General features: G+C 38.4%; 1 pseudogene; it reads right to left on the bottom strand.

Moving 5' to 3' along the window:
* Positions 1-2,945: 2,945 nt before the first annotated feature.
* The window catches only part of LOC117720480 (dystrophia myotonica WD repeat-containing protein pseudogene), a 109,211-nt pseudogene continuing 89,479 nt past the window's right edge, over positions 2,946-22,677 (bottom strand).

Genomic DNA, 22,677 nt, shown 5'->3' with positions numbered 1-22,677 from the left:
AATTCTAGTCCATTGATCTTCCTGCCTGTCTCTGTCCCAATACCATGCAGTTTTTATCACTATTGCTCTGTAGTACAGCTAAAGGTCAGGGATGATGATTCCTCCAGAAGTTCTTTTATTGTTGAGAATAGTTTTTTTCTATTCTGGGTTTTTTGTTATTTCAAATGAATTTGCAAATTGCTCTTTCTATCTGTATGAAGGATTTGGAATTGTGATGGGGATTGCATTGAATCTATAGATTGCTTTTGGCATGATGGCCATTATTACTATATTAATCCTACCAATCCATGAGCATGGGAGATCTTTCCATCTTCTGTCATCTTCGATTTCTTTCTCAGAAACTTGAAGTTTTTGTCATATAGATCTTTCATTTGCTTGGTTAGATTCACACCAAGGCATTTTAATTAGCAGCAGTCATTAAACGTCTCCCCACCAAAATAAGCCCAGGACCTGTTTTTAGTGCAGAATTCTATCATACCTTCAAGGAAGACCTAATACCAATTCTCTTCAAACTATTCCACAAAATAGAAACACAAGGAATACTACCCAATTTGTTCTATGAAGCCACAATTATGCTCATACCTAAACCACACAAAGACACAACAAAAAAAAAAAAAATAGAACTTCAGACCAATCTCCTTTATGAATATTGATGCAAAAATACTCAAAAAATTCTGGCAAACCAAATCCAAGAAAACATCAAAACAATCATCCATCATGATCAAGTAGGCCTTATTCCAGGAATTCAAGGATGGTTCAATATTTGGAAAGCCATCATTGTAATCCACTACATAAACAAACTCAAAGAAAAAAAAAAAAAAACACATGATCATCTCATTAGATGCTGAGAAAGCATTTGATAAAATCCAACATCCCTTCATGGTAAAAGTCTTAGAAAAATCAGGAATTCAAGGCCCATACCTAAACTTAGTAAAAGCAATGTACAGCAAACCAGTAGCCAACATCAAACTAAATGGAGAGAAACTTAAAGCAAGCCCACTAAAATCAGGGACTAGACAAGGCTGCCTACTCTCTTCTTATCTATTCAATATAGTACTGGAAGTCCTAGCCAGAGCAATTAGACAAAAGGAAGTCAAAGGGATACAAATAGAAAAGGAAGAAGTCAAAACATCACTATTTGCAAATGATATGATAGTATACTTAAGTGAGCCCAAAGAATCCACCAGAGAACTCCTAAACCTGATAAACAACTTAAGCAAAGTGGCTGGATATAAAATCAACTCGAACAAATCAGCCTTCCACTACTCAAAAATAAACAAGCTGAGAGAAAAAATAGTGTAACGATACCCTTCACAATAGTCACAAATAATACAAAATTTTTTGGTTTGCCTTTTTCAGTGCCTTGGAGGTGGAGCTGAATAAAGGTTCTATACAGAACTATGGTAGCAGGTTACAAACTTGTGATCAGAATTAAGAGTTTGTGATAAACACTGGATCTACACACAAACAAGATAGAAGAAGTGTACTGGTGCATAAAAATATGATAGAAACAGAAACATGGTCATAAAACACATCAACAATCAAAAAATAAAATAGCCACAAAGAAAAAATAAGCACATTTCATATGTGCATGTGATATTTCCAAATCTAGAAAAGAGCTACCCGGTGTCAATGGGTCAATGAGAGAGGAAGAAACAGTTTTCTCTAGGGAAGAACCCTGGAATGGATATCAAATTCCAAGTGGCAATCCCTGAACATGTATACACATGAGCTATGCTAAATTGGCTTTATAGATTATATATACACATATGCGTATATAACGATGATAATGAAGACGGGAGCATGAATTTGCGGTGAGGCACATTGGAAATGTTACAGGAAAGGAAGAGGAGTCGGATATAGTCTTGGTGCTCATATATAAAGTTCTCAAAAAATTATAAAACCATAGTTGGTATATTATAAACAAAACGCATTCTAAAGATATGATAATAGTTTCTATCTATATTATTATGAGAAATGAGAATGTTACAGACACATATTGAGGGTCACTCCAGAAAATATCTGATATGTAGTTTTCCAAATGCTCCAGGTAAACACAGGCAAGAAGCATGTTATAGAACAGAGCAACCTAAGATGGTATGGCTGATGAGTATGGGACATTGTGAGGATTCTTGAACCAAACATAGAGGAGGTTTTACAAGAAAGAAGAAAACTGCCCTCAGCATTGACTTTAACACTCAGAGCATTGGTTCTTTAATTGTGTCAAATGAACTATATTCTTGGTTAATACTCTCTTATTGAATATAACAAAATACTTGAAATAACTAAAAAGAGAAGAAAGATTTATTTTGGTGCAAATTTTTTTTCCAAACAAGGACTTTAGTATAAATAAGAGGTCCAGGGGGTCAAGGAGGGCCCTGGGGATTTCAATAATTTAACACTTTCAAAGGAACAGACCATAGCAAGGGGTGGGGGTTGGGCTGGAGAGGGAAACGCTCCCTGCCATGCCCTCTAACCCAGGGGTACTGTGGAGCTGAGCTGTTGTGGGCTAAGTCTCTCCCTGGCCTGAACAGCCCCATGCTGAGACAGGGATGTGGTTAACAAGGATGTTTCAGAGAACAGGTCACTGTACTTGGCAGTGGGTGGAGGACAAGGCCAAGACCACACAGGCCACTACATGCTCATTGCTGGGCCAACCTCAGGGACCCCCAGTATTTGTGCAGGGTGGGGGCTTGGAGCAGTCTTCCATCATGATTAGTCTTGTTAATACAGTGATCCTTGAGGTCAGCAGGGAGGGTTATGGCTAGGAGACCTAGGAGGCTGGGGACATGGGACATCTACATTTCATACCACAGTGCCACGGGAGAGCTACTTGGTTGAGAGGAGATGCCCTCTACCACTGAATTGCTAGGTGACCTGGGCCAACTTGCTTCTCCTGCCTAAGCCTGGACCTCAGTCTCCTGGTCTGTGAACACCTTGCCTGACTAGGCCCATGTGCAGATGAGGTCCTTTTGGTAGGCAGTGATGATACAATCTTCCAGGAACAGTAGCTCAGTCGAGTGTTCCTGAGCAATCTTATTGCACACGCACAGGAAAGGCTCCAGCAGTGGGACCTCACAGATTCGAGAGTCCAGTGCGGTTCTCAGCACCCAGACTGGGTCCCAGCAGCTGCCAGGGGCAGGGTTGCTGAGCTTGGCTTTACTGCTATTCCCCCCACACCCACCCCCACTGCTCCAGCGGCTGATGTTCCCCAGGCTGTGGTAGTGCTTCTGTTCCTTCTCAGCCCTGCGGTCCTGCTGTTCCTGCAGTGTCAGTGTAGCAAAGCAGCCAGTGCTGAATGGTATACCAGGCTCCATCACTACACTAGGCCCACCACCCTTGCCACCACAAGCTGGGTGTAGGAGGTGATAGGTGACCGGGAGAGGTGCAGGGAACCTGCACTTGTCTCTCTGGCCCAAGAACTACCAGAAGCTGGTGGGGTGGCACTAGGTATGCCTGGAAGGGTGCAGGCACTGGCCAGAGATGAATGAGGGGAGACCAAATCTTCTGTGAGGTCTCATAGGCAGAACTGTGTGCCCTGGCCAGCTGAGCCAAAGTGGTATGTGATAAAGCCAGCCTTGAGCAGTGGGGACACTGGGGCTCCTGTGTCTGAGCTGGTGACTTCAGGCTACTCCTTGTCACCACTGGCTGATGCTGCATCCTCTGTGCGAGTGGTGTAAGGATCAAAGGCTACAGCGTTGACCCAGGGCTTGTGGCCATGGCCTCGAGCCACCACATGGCCCTCTTTGAAGGACCACACAATGACCAAGTCATCTTCCCCTCTTGTCACCACAGAGTGGCCATCAGGGCTCCAACACACACACACAACAGACCCCCCAAAGTGGAACTCACTTCACGAGCCCACGCAGAAGCACATTCTTGAGTATTCAAATTCATGTTCAGTTGGCCCTGTTACTTGAAACAAAACAATATACCATTCTAGGCAAAGCAGCTGATTACTTCATGGTGTACAGCAAACAAAGTAAAAAGACTGGAATCCCATTATTCCTTTCAGGGTCATTCCCATAATAACCTAAAATTCCACTAGGCCCCACCTCTTAAAGGTCTTAATATTGTTCTATTGCCAAATTTACCACCACACCTTCAATTCAAGGCTTTGAGGGAACATTCCAAATCCATTATAAAGCAAATAGAAGATACTAATCAAAACGATACTTGAGGGTGGTCTGTGAGAAAATTCTTTGTAGTATCTTTACATTAACTCTGTAAATCTAAAGTAATTCTAATATTAAAAAGTTTATTGAATGCATTTGTGAATACACAATACATATGTACTTAATCATTTTGATAAGGTATATTTATTACAAAGTATTAAACTTATGAACATCATATTTATTTTCTTTTAAGAAAAATTGAGAATTTACAAATTTTTGTATGTTGAATCTTTTATTATGCCAATTATGATCCCACAGTTTACAAATACTACAACTGGTATTTCAAAATATTGTAACTGAACTTTAAATTAAACTGATTTTTAGTAGTGAACATGCATATGGTATTTCAAAAAAGCAAGAATGTTTATAGTAATTTAAGTGTAACTGGAAATCTTAGTGAAAGTATGATTAGTAACTCTTGCAATGGACAACCCAAAGTCAATTATTTGTTTACTAAAATGTATTTCTTCAAAACAAGCAGACTATGAAAAAGGGTTTCTAATGTTATTTCTCCAAAATATTAAAAATGTTGTTTTTCTCTCTCTAGTATGTGAGAAACAGGTTTATAACTTGTAGAACAAAACATACTATTTTTAATATTAAGTATTCTAAGTTAGTAGTGACTGGCTTAACACTGATGTTAAAATAAGGATGCATACGTTGTATGTTTATAGTACTTGTAATCCCAACTTTTTGTTTTTCTCATCACAATAACAAAATGGGCACTAACCAAACCTCTTAGACACTATTCTGATTATTATTCAGGTTGGGAAAAATGAATCACTATAGGCAAACTGTATTTACAGAAGCTGAATGGAAGGTACAAGCCATTATTTCTACATTGACAGATTTATGTTCACTCTTTAATGTTTCATAGACCCATTTGTCAAAACCATAGTAAAATCCAGGGGAAAATTCTGTGTGTGATATATAAAGTAGAAGACTGTGAGTGAGACTTTGGAGGTAACTTATTCAGCATAGTGCTTTCTGCACAGACTCAAGCCTGAGGCCCTTGCTCAGATTCTGAGAATCCATAAAAATGTTAGCTTGACAGCCTATCCCTGAGATCCCACTACTAATGCTTTCCAGCTTGATGATAATAGACCAAACCTCTGAAACTAGCCCCAATTCGATGTTCTCTTTTATAAGAGTTGCCTTGGTCATGGTATCCCTTCACACCAATGAAAGCCCTATCTAAGACATTAGTGGATACTGAGAACTGGGGTATAGCTGTGATAGCACTGACCAAGCTTTTGTTTGGAGGAATGTGTCTTAGGACTTCGTTTTGTTTGTTGGTTGGTTGGTTGGTTTTTGTTTGCTTGTTTGCTTGTTTGTTTTTTTGTTTTTGTTTTTTTATTAATTTTTATTAGATATTTTATTTATATTTCAGATGTTATCCTTTTCCCTATTGACATTTCAGATGTTATCCCCTTTCCCCATCTCCCCAAGAAACCCTCTATCCCATACCCCCTCCTCCTGCTTCTATGAGGATATGCCCCCAACCCCTCAACAGCTCTCACCTCCCAACTCTCAAATTCTCTCACACTGGGGCATCCAGCTTTCACAAGACCAAGAACCTCCTCTCCTACCTATGCCCGACAAGGCCATCCTCCCCTACAAATACAGCTGGAGCCATAGGTCCCTCCCTATGTACTCCCAGGCTAGTGCTTTTGATCTAGGGAGCTGGTTGGTATTGTTGCTCTCCCCATGGAGTCACAAACCCCTTCAGCTCCTTCAGTCTTCTCTCTATCTCCTCCATTGGAAACCCCATGATCAGTTCAATGGTTGGCTGTGAGCATCCACTTCTGAATGTCAGGCTCTGGCAGACCTCTAAGGAGACAGCTATATCAGATTCCTGACAGCATGCACTTCCTGGCATGCACATCAGCATCTGCCTTTGGTGGCTACACATGGGATAGATACCCAGGTGGAGAAGTCTCTGGATGACCCTTCCTTCGGTTTCTGTCCCATGATTTATCTCCATATTTGCTCCCATGAGTATTTTGTTATTCCTTCTAAGAAGGACCAAAACACCCACACTTTGGTCTTTCTTCTTCATGAGTTTCATGTGGTCTGTGAGTTGTATCTAGGGTATTGCAAGCTTTTGGGCTAATATCTACTTATCAGTGAGTGTTCCTTTGTGATTGGGTTACCTCACTCAGGATAATATTTCCTAGTTCAGAAATTTGAAAAGAGGTATGTAGCAGTGAGGGATGGAGAATTGGGGTAGCCACTAGAAAGTCCTAGATGCCAGGGACCCAAGGGTTTCCCAAGACCCAACAGGGATGACATTAGCTGAAATACCCAACAAAGGGGAGATAGAGCCTCTAGAGACCATATCCAGCAGATAGGTGGCCCCTGGTTGAGGGATGTGGCAACCCACCCATCTCAAAAATATTAATCCAGAATTGCTCTTGTCCAAAGGAAATCCACAGACAAAGACTGGAGCAGAGACTGAAGAAGGAAACGGCATCCAGAGACTGCCCCATCTAGGGATCCATCCCATCTGTAGACACCAAACCCAGACACTATTGTTGTTGCCATGAAGTGCTATACAGCAGCCTAGTATAGTTGTCTCCTGAGAGGCTCTCCGACAACCTGACCAATAGAGATGTGAATGCACACAAACAACCGTTGGACTGAGCACAGGGACACCAATGGAGGAGGACTTAAGGGAAGGGCTGAAAAAGCTAAAGGGGTTTGCAACCCCATAGGAAGAATGGCAATATCAACCAAGCAGATCCCTCAAGGCTCCCAGGGACTAAACCACCAACCAAAGAGTACACATGGAGGGATACATCTGCATGTGTAGTAGAAGATGGCCTTATCTGGCATCACTGGGAGGGGAGCCCCTTGGTCCTGTGGAAGCTCGATGCCCCAGCATAGGGGAATGCTAGAACACTGAGGCAGGAGTGGGTGGTGGGTAGAGGATAACCCTCATAGAAGCCAGGGTACAGGGGAGAGGATGGGCGATTGTGGAGGGGAAACTGGAAAGCGGGATTACAGTTGAAATGTAAATAAATAAAATAACTGATAAAAAAAAAAAAAGCATGGATATGCAAAGTTTGGAGTTTGCCCAGCTTATTTTGGTGTTGCTTTGGTCTAGTATTTCCTCATTGTGACATTTTGGAATCATATATATACTCTGAATATTAGGGGTATGTGATCTGCTTTTTAATTTTGAATTTATAGAGGATTACAGTGAAGTGTTTGGATGAATCTTGGAAGAAACTTTGAGCTTTGGGCTCCTTTTGCTTAGACTGTTACAGACCTTGGGACTTTTGAATTTGGATTAACATATTATGCTATGGTTACGTATGCTTTCCATAGACTCATATGCTTGAACAAGCCTGTGTTTACCAGGGAGTTGTGGATTGCAGTGGTTTGAATATGTTTGGCCCACGCAGTGGCACTATTAAGTATGACCTTGTCAGAGTATTTGTGCCATGCCTGCCTGGATTCTGCTATGCTTCCTGCCTTTGTGAAAATGGACTGATCCTCTTAACCTGTATTTCTAATTAAATCTTGTCCTTTCTAAGAACTGCCTTGGTCAAGGTGTGTCTTCACAGCAATAGAAACACTAACTTAGTCAGTATAGACCCTCTTTCAAAAGCAAAACAAGGAAAAGAGTGACTGAAGACAATATCTAACATCAGCCTCTGTGTTCCACACTAAAACTCACCCACATAAGTCACACGTACACAAACATGCATACGTGGAAACATAGAATGACTCTAAAAATACCTTGTTGCTTTCTGTGTACTTAATTTCTATCACCCTTTAAAGTAGCTGTATTCTACTTTAGTTTATTTAATTTTATAATATTCATAATAAAGGTAATAATATCTGTAACTGCTGTTTTGAAATACTTTAATTTGTTTTTACATTTATTTGTGTGTTGCGCCGCGCCAACCCTGACCAGCAGGAATTAAGACACGGAACAACCGGTTCCTTCTCACAGCAGTTTACTCAGGATGCTTAGCAGTTGGTAGTCAAGATGGCGAGCCCGCAATCCCTTCCTGGGCGCAGCTTATAAACCCTGCCAGGAGCCCATGAACTCATGCCACGTATCATCTCTCCATAGGCTTGTGACGCTTGCATAAGATCAGGCCACCTAGAAGCACAGCCTTCACACCTAATAAGGACTTGTTTATCACTCAGCCCTTGGGTGGCCATCGCCATCTTGGGGCGAGGTTCTTATGGCGCCTAACAGTGTGTGTGTGTGTGTGTGTGTGTGTGTGTATTTATACAAAGATATAGGCTACAGCATGTGAGTAGAGATTAGAAAACAGTCAATTCTCTCTTCCCACTATGTAGGATCCAGGAATCAAACTGTAACTATCAGGGGGTAAGCAAGCACGTTTACTCTCTGAGCCACCTTGCCAACCCTGCACCTATTTCTTTATGATTGATTCACATTCAGTTAGATCTAATCTTAAATAGTTATTTTGGCTTGAATGTTAAATATTCCTTATATGGTCATGTGTTTCAACACTTTGTCCCCAAGTAGTGACAGTGTTTTGGAAGGTTTTGGAATTTTATGAGCTCAGCTCTACAGAGGTACCTCAGCTCTGGGGGATTGCCAGACTACAAGTAAGTGTTCTACTTCCTGAATAGATAACCAGTGGCCTCATTCCTACCTCCATCCCTTCTCCATCCACCTCCTCAAGCTTTAAGCCACATTCCTTTTTTAAATTGCTTCCAATTATATGTTTTTGATCACAGAAGCAAGAAAGATAACTGATACAGTTAAGAAGATGGATTTTAATAGTTTTACTTTAAAATAGTAGTGGCATTCTTAATGTTCATAACATTTTTACTGGAACATATATTTGAAGTCCACTATAACCATCTGGGAGAGAGGATATGGAGAAGTATGATTTGCTGGCTCTTTCCTCTTGTTCTCTTTGTCTAATTTTTACTTATTATCTACAAGTTCTTGGTTTTTGTTTTATTTATATGTTTACTTTTGGTAGTTGGGAATTCCCTGTAGAGAAATTTTAATCCAACAATATGGCTGCTCTGGCAAGGGATCACATCAAAAGAATTTCTAAATCTCTGTGATCCTGCTGCAGTGACACACCTTTAATCCCTCTACCTGGATTGCAGACACACCCTTAGTACACACATTGAATCTCAAACAATGTTGGTAAAATTGGTTTGTAGAAGGAAGCAGCCATGTTTGCATATGACAACTATTTGAAGGGTAAACAAAGTGATAAATTCAAGATTTGACAGAATGAGTCAGAGACAGGATGCGCACAATTCTCATCAAACAGGCAGGCAAAAGAGTCTACTTAAGAGTTAGTCAGTTCAGTGAATGCAGCTCAGTTCCATGCTGTTGAGTGAAGTTGAGCTCAGTTTGATTCAGAGATGTTTGATTCTTGAATTTAGTCAATTTGTGGAGTTCAGAGGCAGTTTTTCCAAGCAGAGCAACTCATTCAGAAGCCAAGAGAAGTTAATTTGAATCAGTCATCTTAGAAGTTTGAACAAGAACAACTAAGTTCAACCAGCCAGCCTAAGGTTGAAAGAGCTAGAGCGAGTTTATTTAGCAGTAAGCCTCCAAAATGATAATTATATCTGTCAAATAAAAGTTACTTTTACAATTCCCATTCAGTAATCATTTTTTTATTTAATTTATTTTATTGAAATGCCACTTGAATATGCACAAAGAAAATTTGTTTTACAATAATAAAATCAAATACTTATAAGTTGCAGACACATTAGTAAAATTCAGGTAAACTGTATGCAGTAAAATATTTAACAAAGTTATGAAACTGTCTTACTTAAACGGATAGTTCAAAAGCATTAATTACACTCAGTAATGCTGAGCAACCATCACTGTATGTATATTCAAGTATACTAGATGTATGCTTTTAAGAATGGAGTAGGACTCTTTGTCTCTCTGTCTGTCTCTGTATCTGTCTCTGTCTCTCTCCATCCATTCTGTTATGCCCCCCCCCCCGGTGTGTGTGTGTGTGTGTGTATGTTTTCTTGAATGTGGAACTAGGGATTAAAAATGCTTATGCGAGTGTTACACAGCAGCATAAAAATGTCTTAAAATCATGGTTTACTGTGACAATAATTTAGCTAGGTCTGGTGGCTCAGGCCTGTAATACTGGCTACTTGGGAAGCTGAGGCAGGAAGATTTGAAGTTCAAGGCCTACCTAGGCGCAAGTGAGTTCAAGATTGGTCTGTGTCAGTTAATGAAACCCTGTATCCAAATAAAGTAAAAAGACTGGAGAAACTGCTTGGTAGAAAGCCCACCAAGCATACAGGAGTCTCTGATTTATAGCCCCCCCCAACATAAACAAATCAGTAAAAAAGAAGAAGAAGAGTTTTCAGTTATGAAGATGAGTAACACAATATTACAAGATAAAATTTTAGGAAGTAGCTTTTAATCATTTATTTTTATGTATATGAGTGTTTTGCTTGCATGCATACCTGTGTACTAGATTCATCTCTGTGCCCACAGAGCCCAAAAACAAGTGTCAAATTGCCTGGTATTTAAGCTACAAAGAGTTATAAACCACTGTATGGGTGCTAGAAATTGAACCTAAACCCGCTGGAAGAGCACCCCCTGCTCGTAACTGCTGAGCCATTTCTCCAGCTCTTGTAGGTATTTATTCAAAGAATTTTACATTTCTAAGAATAAGTACAGATCCAAATCACATGGCAGCCCAGTGTGTGCCTTTTGTGTGTGTGTAGGTACCTGTGAGTGGGAGGGTGGTTTGGGGTGGGTATGAGTATATATTGATGGAGGGAGGACTGTCAAGAATTAGACCAGGAACATCAAGGATAAAGAGCAAGAAGTTGTCGGCAGTGTTCCTCTGTTTCCATAGCTAGGCTAAAGAAACCTGTGTGTTATTCCTTTTTTTTTTTAATTTATTTTTTATTGGACATTTTATTTACATTTCAGATGCCATCCCCTTTCCTTATTTCCCCTCCCTAGAAAACCCCTATTCCTTTTTGCTTTTATACAATTTTTTAATGTCAACCAAAGGCTTTATAAGTTTGGTAATGCTCAATATCAATCAGAAGTGTAACCTAATACCCAATCTAGATATATCAACTATCTTTGACTGGGGGAAACATGTGAACATCCGCCTCCATATCTAGCCCCCCTCTCTCTTTCTCTCTCATCACCTAGATCCTCCTCTCCTTCTCCTCCTCCTCTCCTTACTCCTCATCTCTGTACTCCTCCCACCTTAGCTTCTCCTACATATCACCCTTCCTGTTAAAATAAAACTTTTCTCTCAAAATACAGTTAGAGCATAGCTATACTAATTTATGTCAGTAAGGTGCAAGATAGACCTAATACCCAGTCCATCATTTTGTTGACTAAGCAGAACCTCTGTCATCTCTCCTAAATAAAAGACTTAGTTCTGAACCTGGCTTTTTTTTTTTTTTTTTTTTTTCATGGCTTTAGAATGAATGTCAGCTGAAAACCATCCTCTCAAATCTTTTCTCTGAAAGTAAATAGCAAGGATTGGCTATGAGACTATAAGTTTTCAACCCAATCAGAAATCCAGAATGACTGAGTTAACTGAGATTATAGGAAATACAAAGCATAGCTTCTAAAATATACCCAATTTATAGAGACCACTGAACACCTGGACAGTCCTTATACTACAGAATGTTGCAGCATCCGATCTTCAGCCTTCTGGCCCAGGATCATCTGACAGACCTAGTGATGCAGAATTATTAAGGGCTGATTACTCTGTATTGGCAGATAAAATCAGTCAACTATTCTGCAAGTGTGTCCTTTTCTGGACAGTATTTTGTCTGTAGATAGAAAGAGGCAATTCTTGCCTAGTGGCTGTCACTGCACAACTGGAGTAACTCCAAGGATGCTCAATTTCTTCTTAGAATCCAAGACAGGAAGCTGTCAGGAGCAGACAGGTATCTAATCAAAATGAACATTAATACAGAAATGTTTGTAATGTCAATTCTGTGGATTTCTGATGTTTTGAAAACCAACTATCCATGTAAGGCAATCTGGACTGTTGTCTGTTAACTCCTCTCAGCTATTTCTAAAGAAAATACAGAAAACTCCCTAACAATAAACTCAAAGCCATGAATTTGCTATAGGCCCTTAACTCACAGTCTCACTATCTCAAATAAGTTAAAAAAGTTAAAGAAGGACTGGGCAGTAATCATTTTTAAAACAGGGAAAAAGAAAAAGAGCCAGAGTCATTGCCCATCATTGGGATCTTAGATGAAAATAACCTCAAAGAGAAGTGACTCCAATTCAATGTCTATATTTTAAATATGAAGAATAGAGAAAGATCAATTGATATGCAAATTGATGATACTTCAAGATTGAGAGATGTGTTCAAACCCTGGCCCATGGCTTTCTCTAAACATTTGCATTATTTCTAGGTTGTTGGTGAAGATTATTATACTACATTCTCTCAGTCAAATACATGCAATAAACGTGCACTCATAAAAGACACCCCCCCCGCACACACAAATAATATAAGCAACAGCTGTGAAGTGTTCTCCCAAACTCTTGTTTGAAAATAATTTACACAAATGCCAAATTTATATTTATAGTCATGTACTTTAAATACTAGAATAGAAATACAAAAATGAATTCTTGAAATGGTTTTCAGATTTGTAAGTGTGCTGGTTTTTATATGTAATTTGAAATAGTATTCCAATATTACACTAAAAAATGTATAATTGACTAATGGTTTGTTTTATAAACTATTTGGTTACTCAAATAACTAAACTGAGAGTCATTTCCAATGTGATTCTTTATAACCTTAATAGTGCTTATCCCATGTTTCTCTAGATTGTCTTCACTTGCCATTTATGATATTTACTTAAAATTTTACCAATATAAAAATATACCTTGAGGTTAATTAAAATAACTGAATATAAATTATTCACTGGGGTCCAATATCAATTTAATCAAAATAAACAGTATTTAAAGAAAAAGAGGAGACATATATTTCTGTCTGTTTATCTTTCTCTGTGTCTATGTCTGTCTCTGTCCCTCTGTGTATACATGTGTGTATATGTGTTTGTGTGTGTGTTGTGTGTTTGTGTGTATATGTGTGTTTGTACATGTATGTATGCCTATATAGAGTTTGGGAGTTTGACTTTAATAATGGAAGAAAATTAACAATAGAAATTATGAATTCATTTGAAAAGTATTAAATAGGCAAAATGTTGAGAAAATTATACTATACTTCTGAACTTTTTTTCTCTCTTAATGATTAAAATTTGTGTTGACCTGTCAAAGGCTCTTGAGAAGAAAGTTTTTTACTTGGCTAGGAAGCATCAAGGAAACAAAATTAATCTTAGTAATGTAAGCAGTCTGACTCATTGACACATGCACTCTACTCTGATTTCATTCTTGCTCAAGACCATTCCTTCTTTTTATTTTGAAAAAATATATTCTAATAACTGAAAGAAATGATGAAGAGTGAATTGAGAATAGACTTTTGGCAACATCTACCTAAAAACCCTTTGGAATGCAGTTTTAGAAAAACTTTACCCAAGTGCAGTATTGAAGACTGGCTCTTTGTGTTTTAGATGAGATAAAGTACATTATGACACATTTCATTTTTGCTTTTTATGAGTGATATTCTCCTTTCCGTACATATAACCAATGCCATATTCCTACTGAATCGGGTTTTGCATAAAATTTTATTTCCTCTACTGCTGTAGTTGCCATAGGCATGTTACTATTGAGAAGAGGGGGTGTGGATATATGTACTGAATAGTTCTGTGACTCACAAATTCTTTGTTTATAAAAGAAAAAAATCATACTGGTTCATACTTTATAGCTATAAATAGATACAGACTTTGAAGTATTGTGACACACACACACACATATGTGAATAGGGAAAATGCAGTAAAATCAAATTAATCAAAATAAGCAGTATTTGATTAGGATTGAGATATCAAAATTTCTATATTCAAAATTATTGTATAGTTTCATTTCTTACAGTACTATATATCACCATGTAAATGTGACCTCCCCTCACTCTATGACCCCATACCCTGGGGATGAAGCAACCCCTAGTAAAATATCCTGCTTTCTTCTTTCTGTAGACTATCTCAGTCCCTCTCTGTTCATCTGCATTCCCAAGGGTCAGCTCACAATAACTAAGAACACATTTTACTCCTTAAGTCCCAGTCAGTGGTCATTATCTGCAAGGATCCTAAAAGAATTACCAACCTAGCAACAAACTCCCCTAATAATGAAAAAGAGAAACAAATATCAAGGGACAAACACCCACCAAATGAAGACAAAAGCAGATACTAGCAAGGAGAAGTACAATCTTCCCGAACTCAGATGCCTTGAAACCAAGATAAAAACACAATAAATAACAGCTAGGACAAAATGTCTGCACTACAGCCTACCAACACTACCACAGGAGGCCCTAGGAATTGCAGCATAATTGAAGCAAAAGATAACCCCTATAAATATGATATAGATCTTTAAAGAAAAAAATTTTAATTCTCATTTAAAAATCTATGAAAACAGAACCAAAAAGTGGAAGAAAATAAATAAAACAATTCAAAATCCAAAAGTGGAAATATAGCCAGTAAGAAAAACCCAAACTGAGGTAAATTCATAAATGAAAAACAAAGTAACTAGAATAGGAATCTATTATTTTTTGCTTTCCAAAATTTATTTTTAAAATTCATTCATTCATTAATTAACTTATTCATTTTACATCCTGCTTACTACCCACCTCCAGGACACACTACCCCCATTTCGCCTCCCCTTCTCCTCTGAGCAGGTGGAACTCCCTGGATATTCTCCCACCCTGGCACTTCAAGTCTCTGTGAAGCTAAACACTTCCTCTCCTACTGAGGCATCCCAGCTAGAAGAACATATTGCACCTACAGGCAACAAGTTTGGGGATAAACCCTATAGAACAGGAATCTTAGAGGCAAGCTTCACCAATAAAATATCAGAGAGAAGAAAAAAAATCTCAAGTATAGATACTTTGAACAAAGAAAATGTTTAAAAAAATCTTGTGATACAGAACATCCAATATAGTGAAGACTATGAAAAGACCAAATATAATAATAATAAAATAATAATAATAATAATAATAATAATAATAATAATAATAACAGATGAAAGAAAAGAAACCGGATTAAAGTCCCAGAAAATCATGGAAAAATTTTTCCTAACCTAAAGAGATACTTACCAAGGTATAAAGCAAGTAGAACTACAAATACATTGCATTAGAAAAGAAATTCCCCTTGACACATAAAAGCAAAGAATACACATATTGAACAAAGAATGAATATTAATAGCTGCAAAGAAAAAAAAAAAAGACCAAACAACGTATACAGGCAGAACTAGTAGAATAACACATGTCTTCTCAAGGGCTACTCTAAAAAAGCTGGACGGATCTGGACAGATTTTCTACAAACTAAAGACCCCATATGAAAGGAAAATTATCAGCCCAAGACACCGCCAAGTTCAAGTTCTCAGCACAAAGGAGATGTATTTCCCCTAGAGGGACAGAAAGCTAGGATAAGGGACAAAAATAGGAGATAGAGAAAGCAGGTGAGGGAGAAAGGAAGGAAGAGGGGTAGGGGATATTTGTCCTGGAGTGAAACAAAATACTGCTTCTGGGTAGAGAGGAGACAGATGGCACACATAGACAAATGGTGGTTTATAAAAGTAAAATGAGAAACCTCCTGTTACACTGACATATTTCATTTTAATTGGGCATGTTAATTAGGTGAGCCCGCTTTGGCTTTGAGTAGCTGGACTTCAATACTTTGATAGCTAGACTTTGGTCGGCAGCCTTTTGGGACCACGAAAGGTGGCCTTGTTCCTGGTTGAGCTAAAGTTTGAAATTCTGGAAACCCTGAAGGAACAGTAGACACTTCACCTACTCCTGGGCACCAGATCCCGGTCACTAGCCCCAACCCCCCACCCCCATAGATTTGTGGCCATCAGTGACATAGGGCAATACCCAAGCCCCTCCACATGTAGAAGATGTGACCTGTGATCATGTAAGCTCAAGACAGATCTCCATTTTAATGAGGTACCTAAAGGCCTGGAGGGCTTAGCCAATAAGCTTTCTTTCCCAGACATTCTTCCCTGCAAAAGATATTTAACATTATCACCCTGAGAAGTGGGGTTTGATTTTACTCATGCACTTTCCACCATGACAATAAATGTCTTAAAACCATGGACAGCCTCTTTTCATCGAGATCAGATGTGGGGAGCCATAGAGAAGGCCTTTGCGTATAGACCAGCCCTCTAATCTCCTGTAAAAGGCCTCTCTGTGCTCCCAGCCACAGTCACCACCAAGCCCAAGCCCAAACCAAGGACTCTCTCCAAGGGACCAGCTAGAGCTTCCCTCCCCACTCCCTCCCCCCTCCGTGCTAGATTCAGCCCTCAGGCCCCAACTCCTTCTCAACTCTTCCAAGGCTTTCAGTGATGCCTGGGTATCCAAGAGCCTGAGAACCAGCTCCAGCTGTCCTGTACCTCACGCTGCACTTCCCCACCCGTGGAGCAGGGTCCCAGGGCTTCCCTACAGCCCAACACCTGCGACAAAGTGAGGTAAGCTCAGAGCAGACGGGACCCCATAACCTTACACAGCCTCAGGAGGAAGAATTAGCCAAATAAGGGAAAAGACACTCAGGGCTAGTTTTAGAAATGTAATCTAACAGTTATTAGTGGGGTAAAGGGCAAGGCCTGCCACAGCCATGTTTGTCATGACAAGGATGGTGAAAATCCCCTCATTACCACCTTTTTGTTTTATTACTGGGTTGTTGGGTGTTGAACAAGGAGGCTTTCTCTCTCTGATTTCTTCCTGCAGAGATTGGGGCCATTGTTGTTAGGGAACTAAAGAAATTGGGTTGCTGGTCAAGTTCGGGAAGCAGGCTGGTTCAGTCAGCATCCAGGTTCTGTGGGACCATCTGAGGGCTATGGAAGAATAGTTTAGAAGTATAGAGGTTAGACCAAAGTGTAGATTCCAAGCCAGGACTGGCACTGGAGTTGCTTGAGCAGAATGTAGTTGAATCAAAATCTATTGAGACAAATAAACTAGAGACAGAGATAAAATTAAAGAGTTTTTGTTTGTTTGTTTGTTTGTTTGTTTGTTTGTTTTGTTTTGTTCTGTTTTTTCCTGGATATACTTTTGGGTTCATGGTGCTGGTAGTTGAGGAATCCCAAAACCAGGGAAACGGAGATAGGTCCTAGGGTAATGAGTGAGGGAATCCCACTGTTAAGACTAGGCAATAAGGAGGAAATCTTTGGCTGTTGGTTGCTATGAATACTTATTTAAAGTATGATTAAGGGTTTGTAAGAGGAGCCATGGAAATTTAGATTGTCTATCTAAGGTCATTTGGGGGAATAATTGCTATCTGAAAGCAGGGTCTGGTTGTGTTGGAAAGAATACAATTTGAGTGGCTTTGTTATATCAGAATAGTCTTTCCTGTAGGTAGGTTTGGAAATTGAGACACTTTAGGAATATGGATGGATTGGAGAGGCGTTTGGCAAATGGTGAGAGGGAAAATCTATAACAGGTTTCTGGGATTAGTGTGGAAAAGTTGAGAGAACTTTGTTTTAATTCCCAAAGGGGGATTTGGATGAGTAAGGAGACAAGGAGTCAGTAGCTGATGTAGAGATTGGAAATTGGGGTACAGTGATGACAGCGATTGGCAAATTGGCTACCATAGTGGAAGGGATTGCAGAGGAGGAGGTTATCTACATTCATTCTGAAACAGGCAGGAAGAAAACGTGGGAAGGCAGGCCAAGTCTGTGAGAGTGGTTGGCTAAAAAGGTGGGAATAGTGTCTGACTCCTTGAAGAAGGACAGTGGAGGTCAGTTGTAAGGATTGCTGAGTATTGGGTGGGATCCATCTATATAAAGGTGAAAATGTCTTAAAAGTATAAATCCTGGAGGATTGAGAATACAGTGTCTTTAGGTCTCTGGACTGGAAAGTGAGTGATGTTGTCAGGGGTAATAGAGAGCCTGCCAAAGGGTCAGAGACTTAACAGCATGCAAAGAGACCAAAGCAACATTAATGGAGTGAAGGTACGGGACTGGATTGAAGTTTCTACTAGTTTTTTTGTTTGTTTGTTTGTTTGTTTTTTGGTTTTTTTTTTTTTTTTGTATGGGAGAATTTAGGATGAAGAGGTGGGGTATAGAAATGATGGGTCTGAGGTCCAGGCAGATGCTGGTTAAGGGTAGGAGTGGAATATAGACGGAGGGTATTTGAGTGAAATAGAGAGAGGCTTATGATGTATACCAAGCGAAGGAGAGGTGGTATCCCATGCAGTGGGATTGGTCAGAGAAGGAGTATCCTGGGAGCTGTTGTCAGAGAAAAGATCAAAATGTATGTCAGTTCTGAAGTGGACATTCTTTCCTGGTAAGGGAATAGTGCATGAGGGAATGAGGAAAAAAATCCTTGAAAGGAACAAGTTGAGGAAGAAGTTTGGAGAAGTACAAAGATGTCTGGAGAAAAGGTTGTGTATTCTGACTATGGGTGAAGAGGAGGGTGAGTATTACCCGAACAGTAGCATAGAAGACAAGGAAAGAATCTGAGACAGCTTTCTATATACCTTAAGTTATTTCTCCAACCCATACATAGTTCCCTTATACCTTCAGACAGTAACACATTTTTTGAACCCTCATCACTTGTACCATGCATTTTCCTTCAGCTACATAACTTATTTGTCTGTTGGTCATAACCCTTAGAAACTCATATTTTGGAAGTGTGAAGCCTCACAGCAAGGGTACATAACACAGTGGTTTGACCAGGCAAGAGTTACTGTTATTTAAGCTACAGTTATTTAAGCTACCCATCAATGTTAATGTTAGATGGGAGAAACTTGAGAACCAGTCATAATAATAATAAGGTACAATTTCTTTTCAGGGTGAGAACTGAATATGTGCCAGTTGAAGATATCTTCTCAATTTTAATAAACTGTTGTTGACTTACAATAGGTACTCTTACAAATATCCTGCTACCTCACAGGAAGGAAATCAAGAGTATCAAAAACTAAGTGGCTATATGTCACCTTGAATATAAATAACAGTACAAACAATTCCAAGATTTTACATGAGAATCTATGTGGTGAACAAAACGCAAACTCTGTAATTGTCTCAGAGTTTCACTGGTCCATTGGCTACCAGATTTAATGGGTATGTCCACACACAAACACCAATATCTCCTCAACACACATTCATTTGGTGACAAAATAATTAAATATTTTAAAACTCTTACCTATTTTAATCATTAACTTAATAGTTTTTATTGATCATAAATGTACTATTTGCTGTCAGAGATTACATTTTAGTACACTAAAGCTAAGTATACCTTCAAAAAGAATGTAAGTAAAGATAAAATGGACAAAACTCCCAAATTATTTAAAATTATGTGTATAATAGGAATTTATCTTTGTATACACAGTTTTATGTTATAACAAAATTTTATTTTCAAAAGTATATGCCCAAACATTTATGAATACTGTAAAATATAAGAAACCTTAAGTGAAACAAATTTAGAAAAAAGAAAAAACACTTAGAAGCAAAAACATTTGGCTGAATCCTTGGTATCTGGCTGCATCAAAACGGAGCTGAACCTCAGTTTAACTCTACCTCAAGGCTCACATCCACAGAAAATAGTCCATTATAAAATAAATATCCTTTCTGTGGTTAACAGATTTTTCTGATGATTCAGCCACTTCTGGCTTTGTGTAAAATGCCTGATCTATTAAGTTAGTCAGCTTAAAAGTTTCAAGACGTTTTCTTAATAATATGGAAACCAGAGTAAAGGCAGCAATCATAATTTACGCCTTTCATAAAAATATTATTATATAATTTTATTATTACTCTTTGTTCAATATTGAGTTTTCATAACCTGAGATTTTATTTTAATGTTTTTATGTCAAAACATATATAATACTGAAAAGACTCAGAAGTGATAAATGATGTTGAATTCAGTGTAAGTGTAGACAGGTATCACACAAAGATCATATTCCCAGTCCATTTTATTTTTATTATGCAACGCTATTACTTAGATACTCCCCATGTACTGTAGTTTATGATCTAAGCGTATAACATTACTTAAAGTATTTTTCATATAACTACAGACAGCTATGTAATCATTAAAATAAAAGAATTGCTAAGAGTTGAGACTTTCCCTATTATAGGCTTTCCTCAGAGCATTTCTACCCTTTTGAATTGTTTCAAAGGGATTGCCTTACTCACAATTGAAGAATATCAATATCTCTACAGTCCATACTTCTGGTTTATTCCATTTAGCCTCTATTTCTTCTCTAAACCATTATTTATCAGTAAGCTTGTGGTTTTTCATCCTAACGTAACAAATTTATTTTTTTCTGCAGGTATTTTACAAATCAAAATTTATAAACATAGGTAATGCTCAGAAGCTTATAGACTAGTGTTGTTAAATTATCTTAGTGGATGCATGGGTGCATATGCATATGTATGGAGGCACATGTGTGTGTGAGCACATTATATACATGTATATGTACATTTGGAGTTTCAGATACAATAGGCAGGAAGGTTGTTAAAGCCCTTTGAAACAGAATCTCTCATTGGCCTGAAGCTCAGCAGTTAGTCTAGGCTGGCTGACCAGTGAGCCACAGGGATTCTTCTGTATGTGCTTCCTCAGTGATTCCAAGCACATGTTATCATCATAAACATATTTATATGGATCCTGAGGACTCATCTCAGGTCTCAGTACTTACAAAGCAAATGCTTTGCTGACTCCATCACTTCACACACTGCTACCAGTTATTTCATGTAAACTCAAAAAATTCCGAGAGTAGAAGACATAATTAAATACTTCTCAGTCTAAGTAGTAAACTAAGATTCTTTTCTCTTTTTTTTCTGTTGTGAAATTTTCTTTTTTTAAAAAAATTTTTATTGGATATTTTATTTATTTACAATACAGATGTTATCTTCTTTTCCCATTTCCCCTCCCTAAGATTCTTTTCTAAGCGCCTAAGACTTTGTTTCATTTATTTTGGTGAGTCTAGCTTTGTGGAATCTAAAGAAAATAATATCCAAAAAAAACTATCTGATGTGTATATATCAAGTTGGAAAATAAACTGTGGCCATAAACAAAGACCAGTCTCAAGCAGTGTATTTGTTCTAAAGCTAATTAAGTGTCTGTTCTCAGAGGTAATGATTATGAGAAATGTTTCCTGATTTCTATACATTAAAACATTTCAGATTATGGTTATTCTAACATATAGCTGAAATATAAAATAAATTAAAGACTGTGAAAGTATACACTGGAAAAGCAATCTATTAACATAGATGTTGACATCACTGATGTAGCCTTATGGAGGGACACACAGTAGTATTTGGGGGATTCAATTACTACATTTCATTCATAGCTTTAGACAAATTTACTCTAGTGCAAAGGCCAAAAGTGATCATTTAAACAGATGTTAGATACCATAATAGGCATCCGTACATTTTCAGATAGGATATGCAGGGTAAGGAATGTGTTCTCACAGCTGAGGAGATATTTAAGGGATGCATTAGCTGACTGTAATGGAGAATGTATAAAGAGAACAATACACGTTTGTTTTCTTCACAGAATGGAAACATGTTGGCCAGTTTAGGTCAGCTGAACACAAATCAAAGTTATTTGTGAAGAGCAAACTTCAATTAGCAAAATGCACCAATCAGACTGGTGTATGAACAACCTTTTTCAGAATTAAAAATTGATGTGTAGGGTTCAGATCTCTGAGGAAATAGACTTTCATTCCCCAATTTCCTTTTTGTCATAGTGTTTTATCACAGCAATAGAAACCCCAAGACAAGAGCAAAATTCTCTAAAGCAAAAGTGTGCCTTTAGCTCAGACCTCAGCAAGGCCTCCCCATTGGAAGACAGTGAAAGAATTGTGATTAGTGAAAAGTTGATGTTATAGCAAACTGCTTTTATCATGCTGGAGTGATGTCCTCATACATGTGGTGTTAATGCTTTAAGAGCCTTACATTATTATCCTGCTCATCCTGATTAATCACGTGAAGTGAGATAAGCACCTAAACTATAGGTAAATCAAGAAATACTGAAAAAGAGAGACTCTAGCGCTCTTGAGGAATCAGAGTAAAGTTAGTTTACTTAAGGCAATTCCCGGAGTGCTCCTGGGACCAAAGATCTGCTTGTAGTTACCAGATGGGAAATAAGGGTGGTGAATGAACATTTGAAGGCAAACGAAGATTTCAGTTTTTACTCTATTAGAGTTGAGGTTGGAAAACCATAGAATTATTATGTGGAGATTTATACGAGAACATAGAAACACATAGAATTCCAGAAGAAATTGGGAGTAGCTGTCAATTTAAAACCATTTTTGTCATATCTGGAAAACAGTGTTTTACTGCAGTCACTATTGTTAAGTGGTGGAAAAGATGAAAGCTTTGGGGGTGATACAAAAGTGGGTTGTAGAGTTGGTCAAAACTCACTACATTTGTAGTATGTGTATGTGTGTGTGTGAGTGTGTGTGTGAGTGTGTGTGTGTGTGTGTG

This window comes from Arvicanthis niloticus, chromosome 15 (assembly GCF_011762505.2).
Source record: "Arvicanthis niloticus isolate mArvNil1 chromosome 15, mArvNil1.pat.X, whole genome shotgun sequence".
Classification (NCBI taxonomy): Eukaryota; Metazoa; Chordata; class Mammalia; order Rodentia; family Muridae; genus Arvicanthis; species Arvicanthis niloticus.
This window is presented reverse-complemented; position numbering and strand designations above follow the sequence as displayed.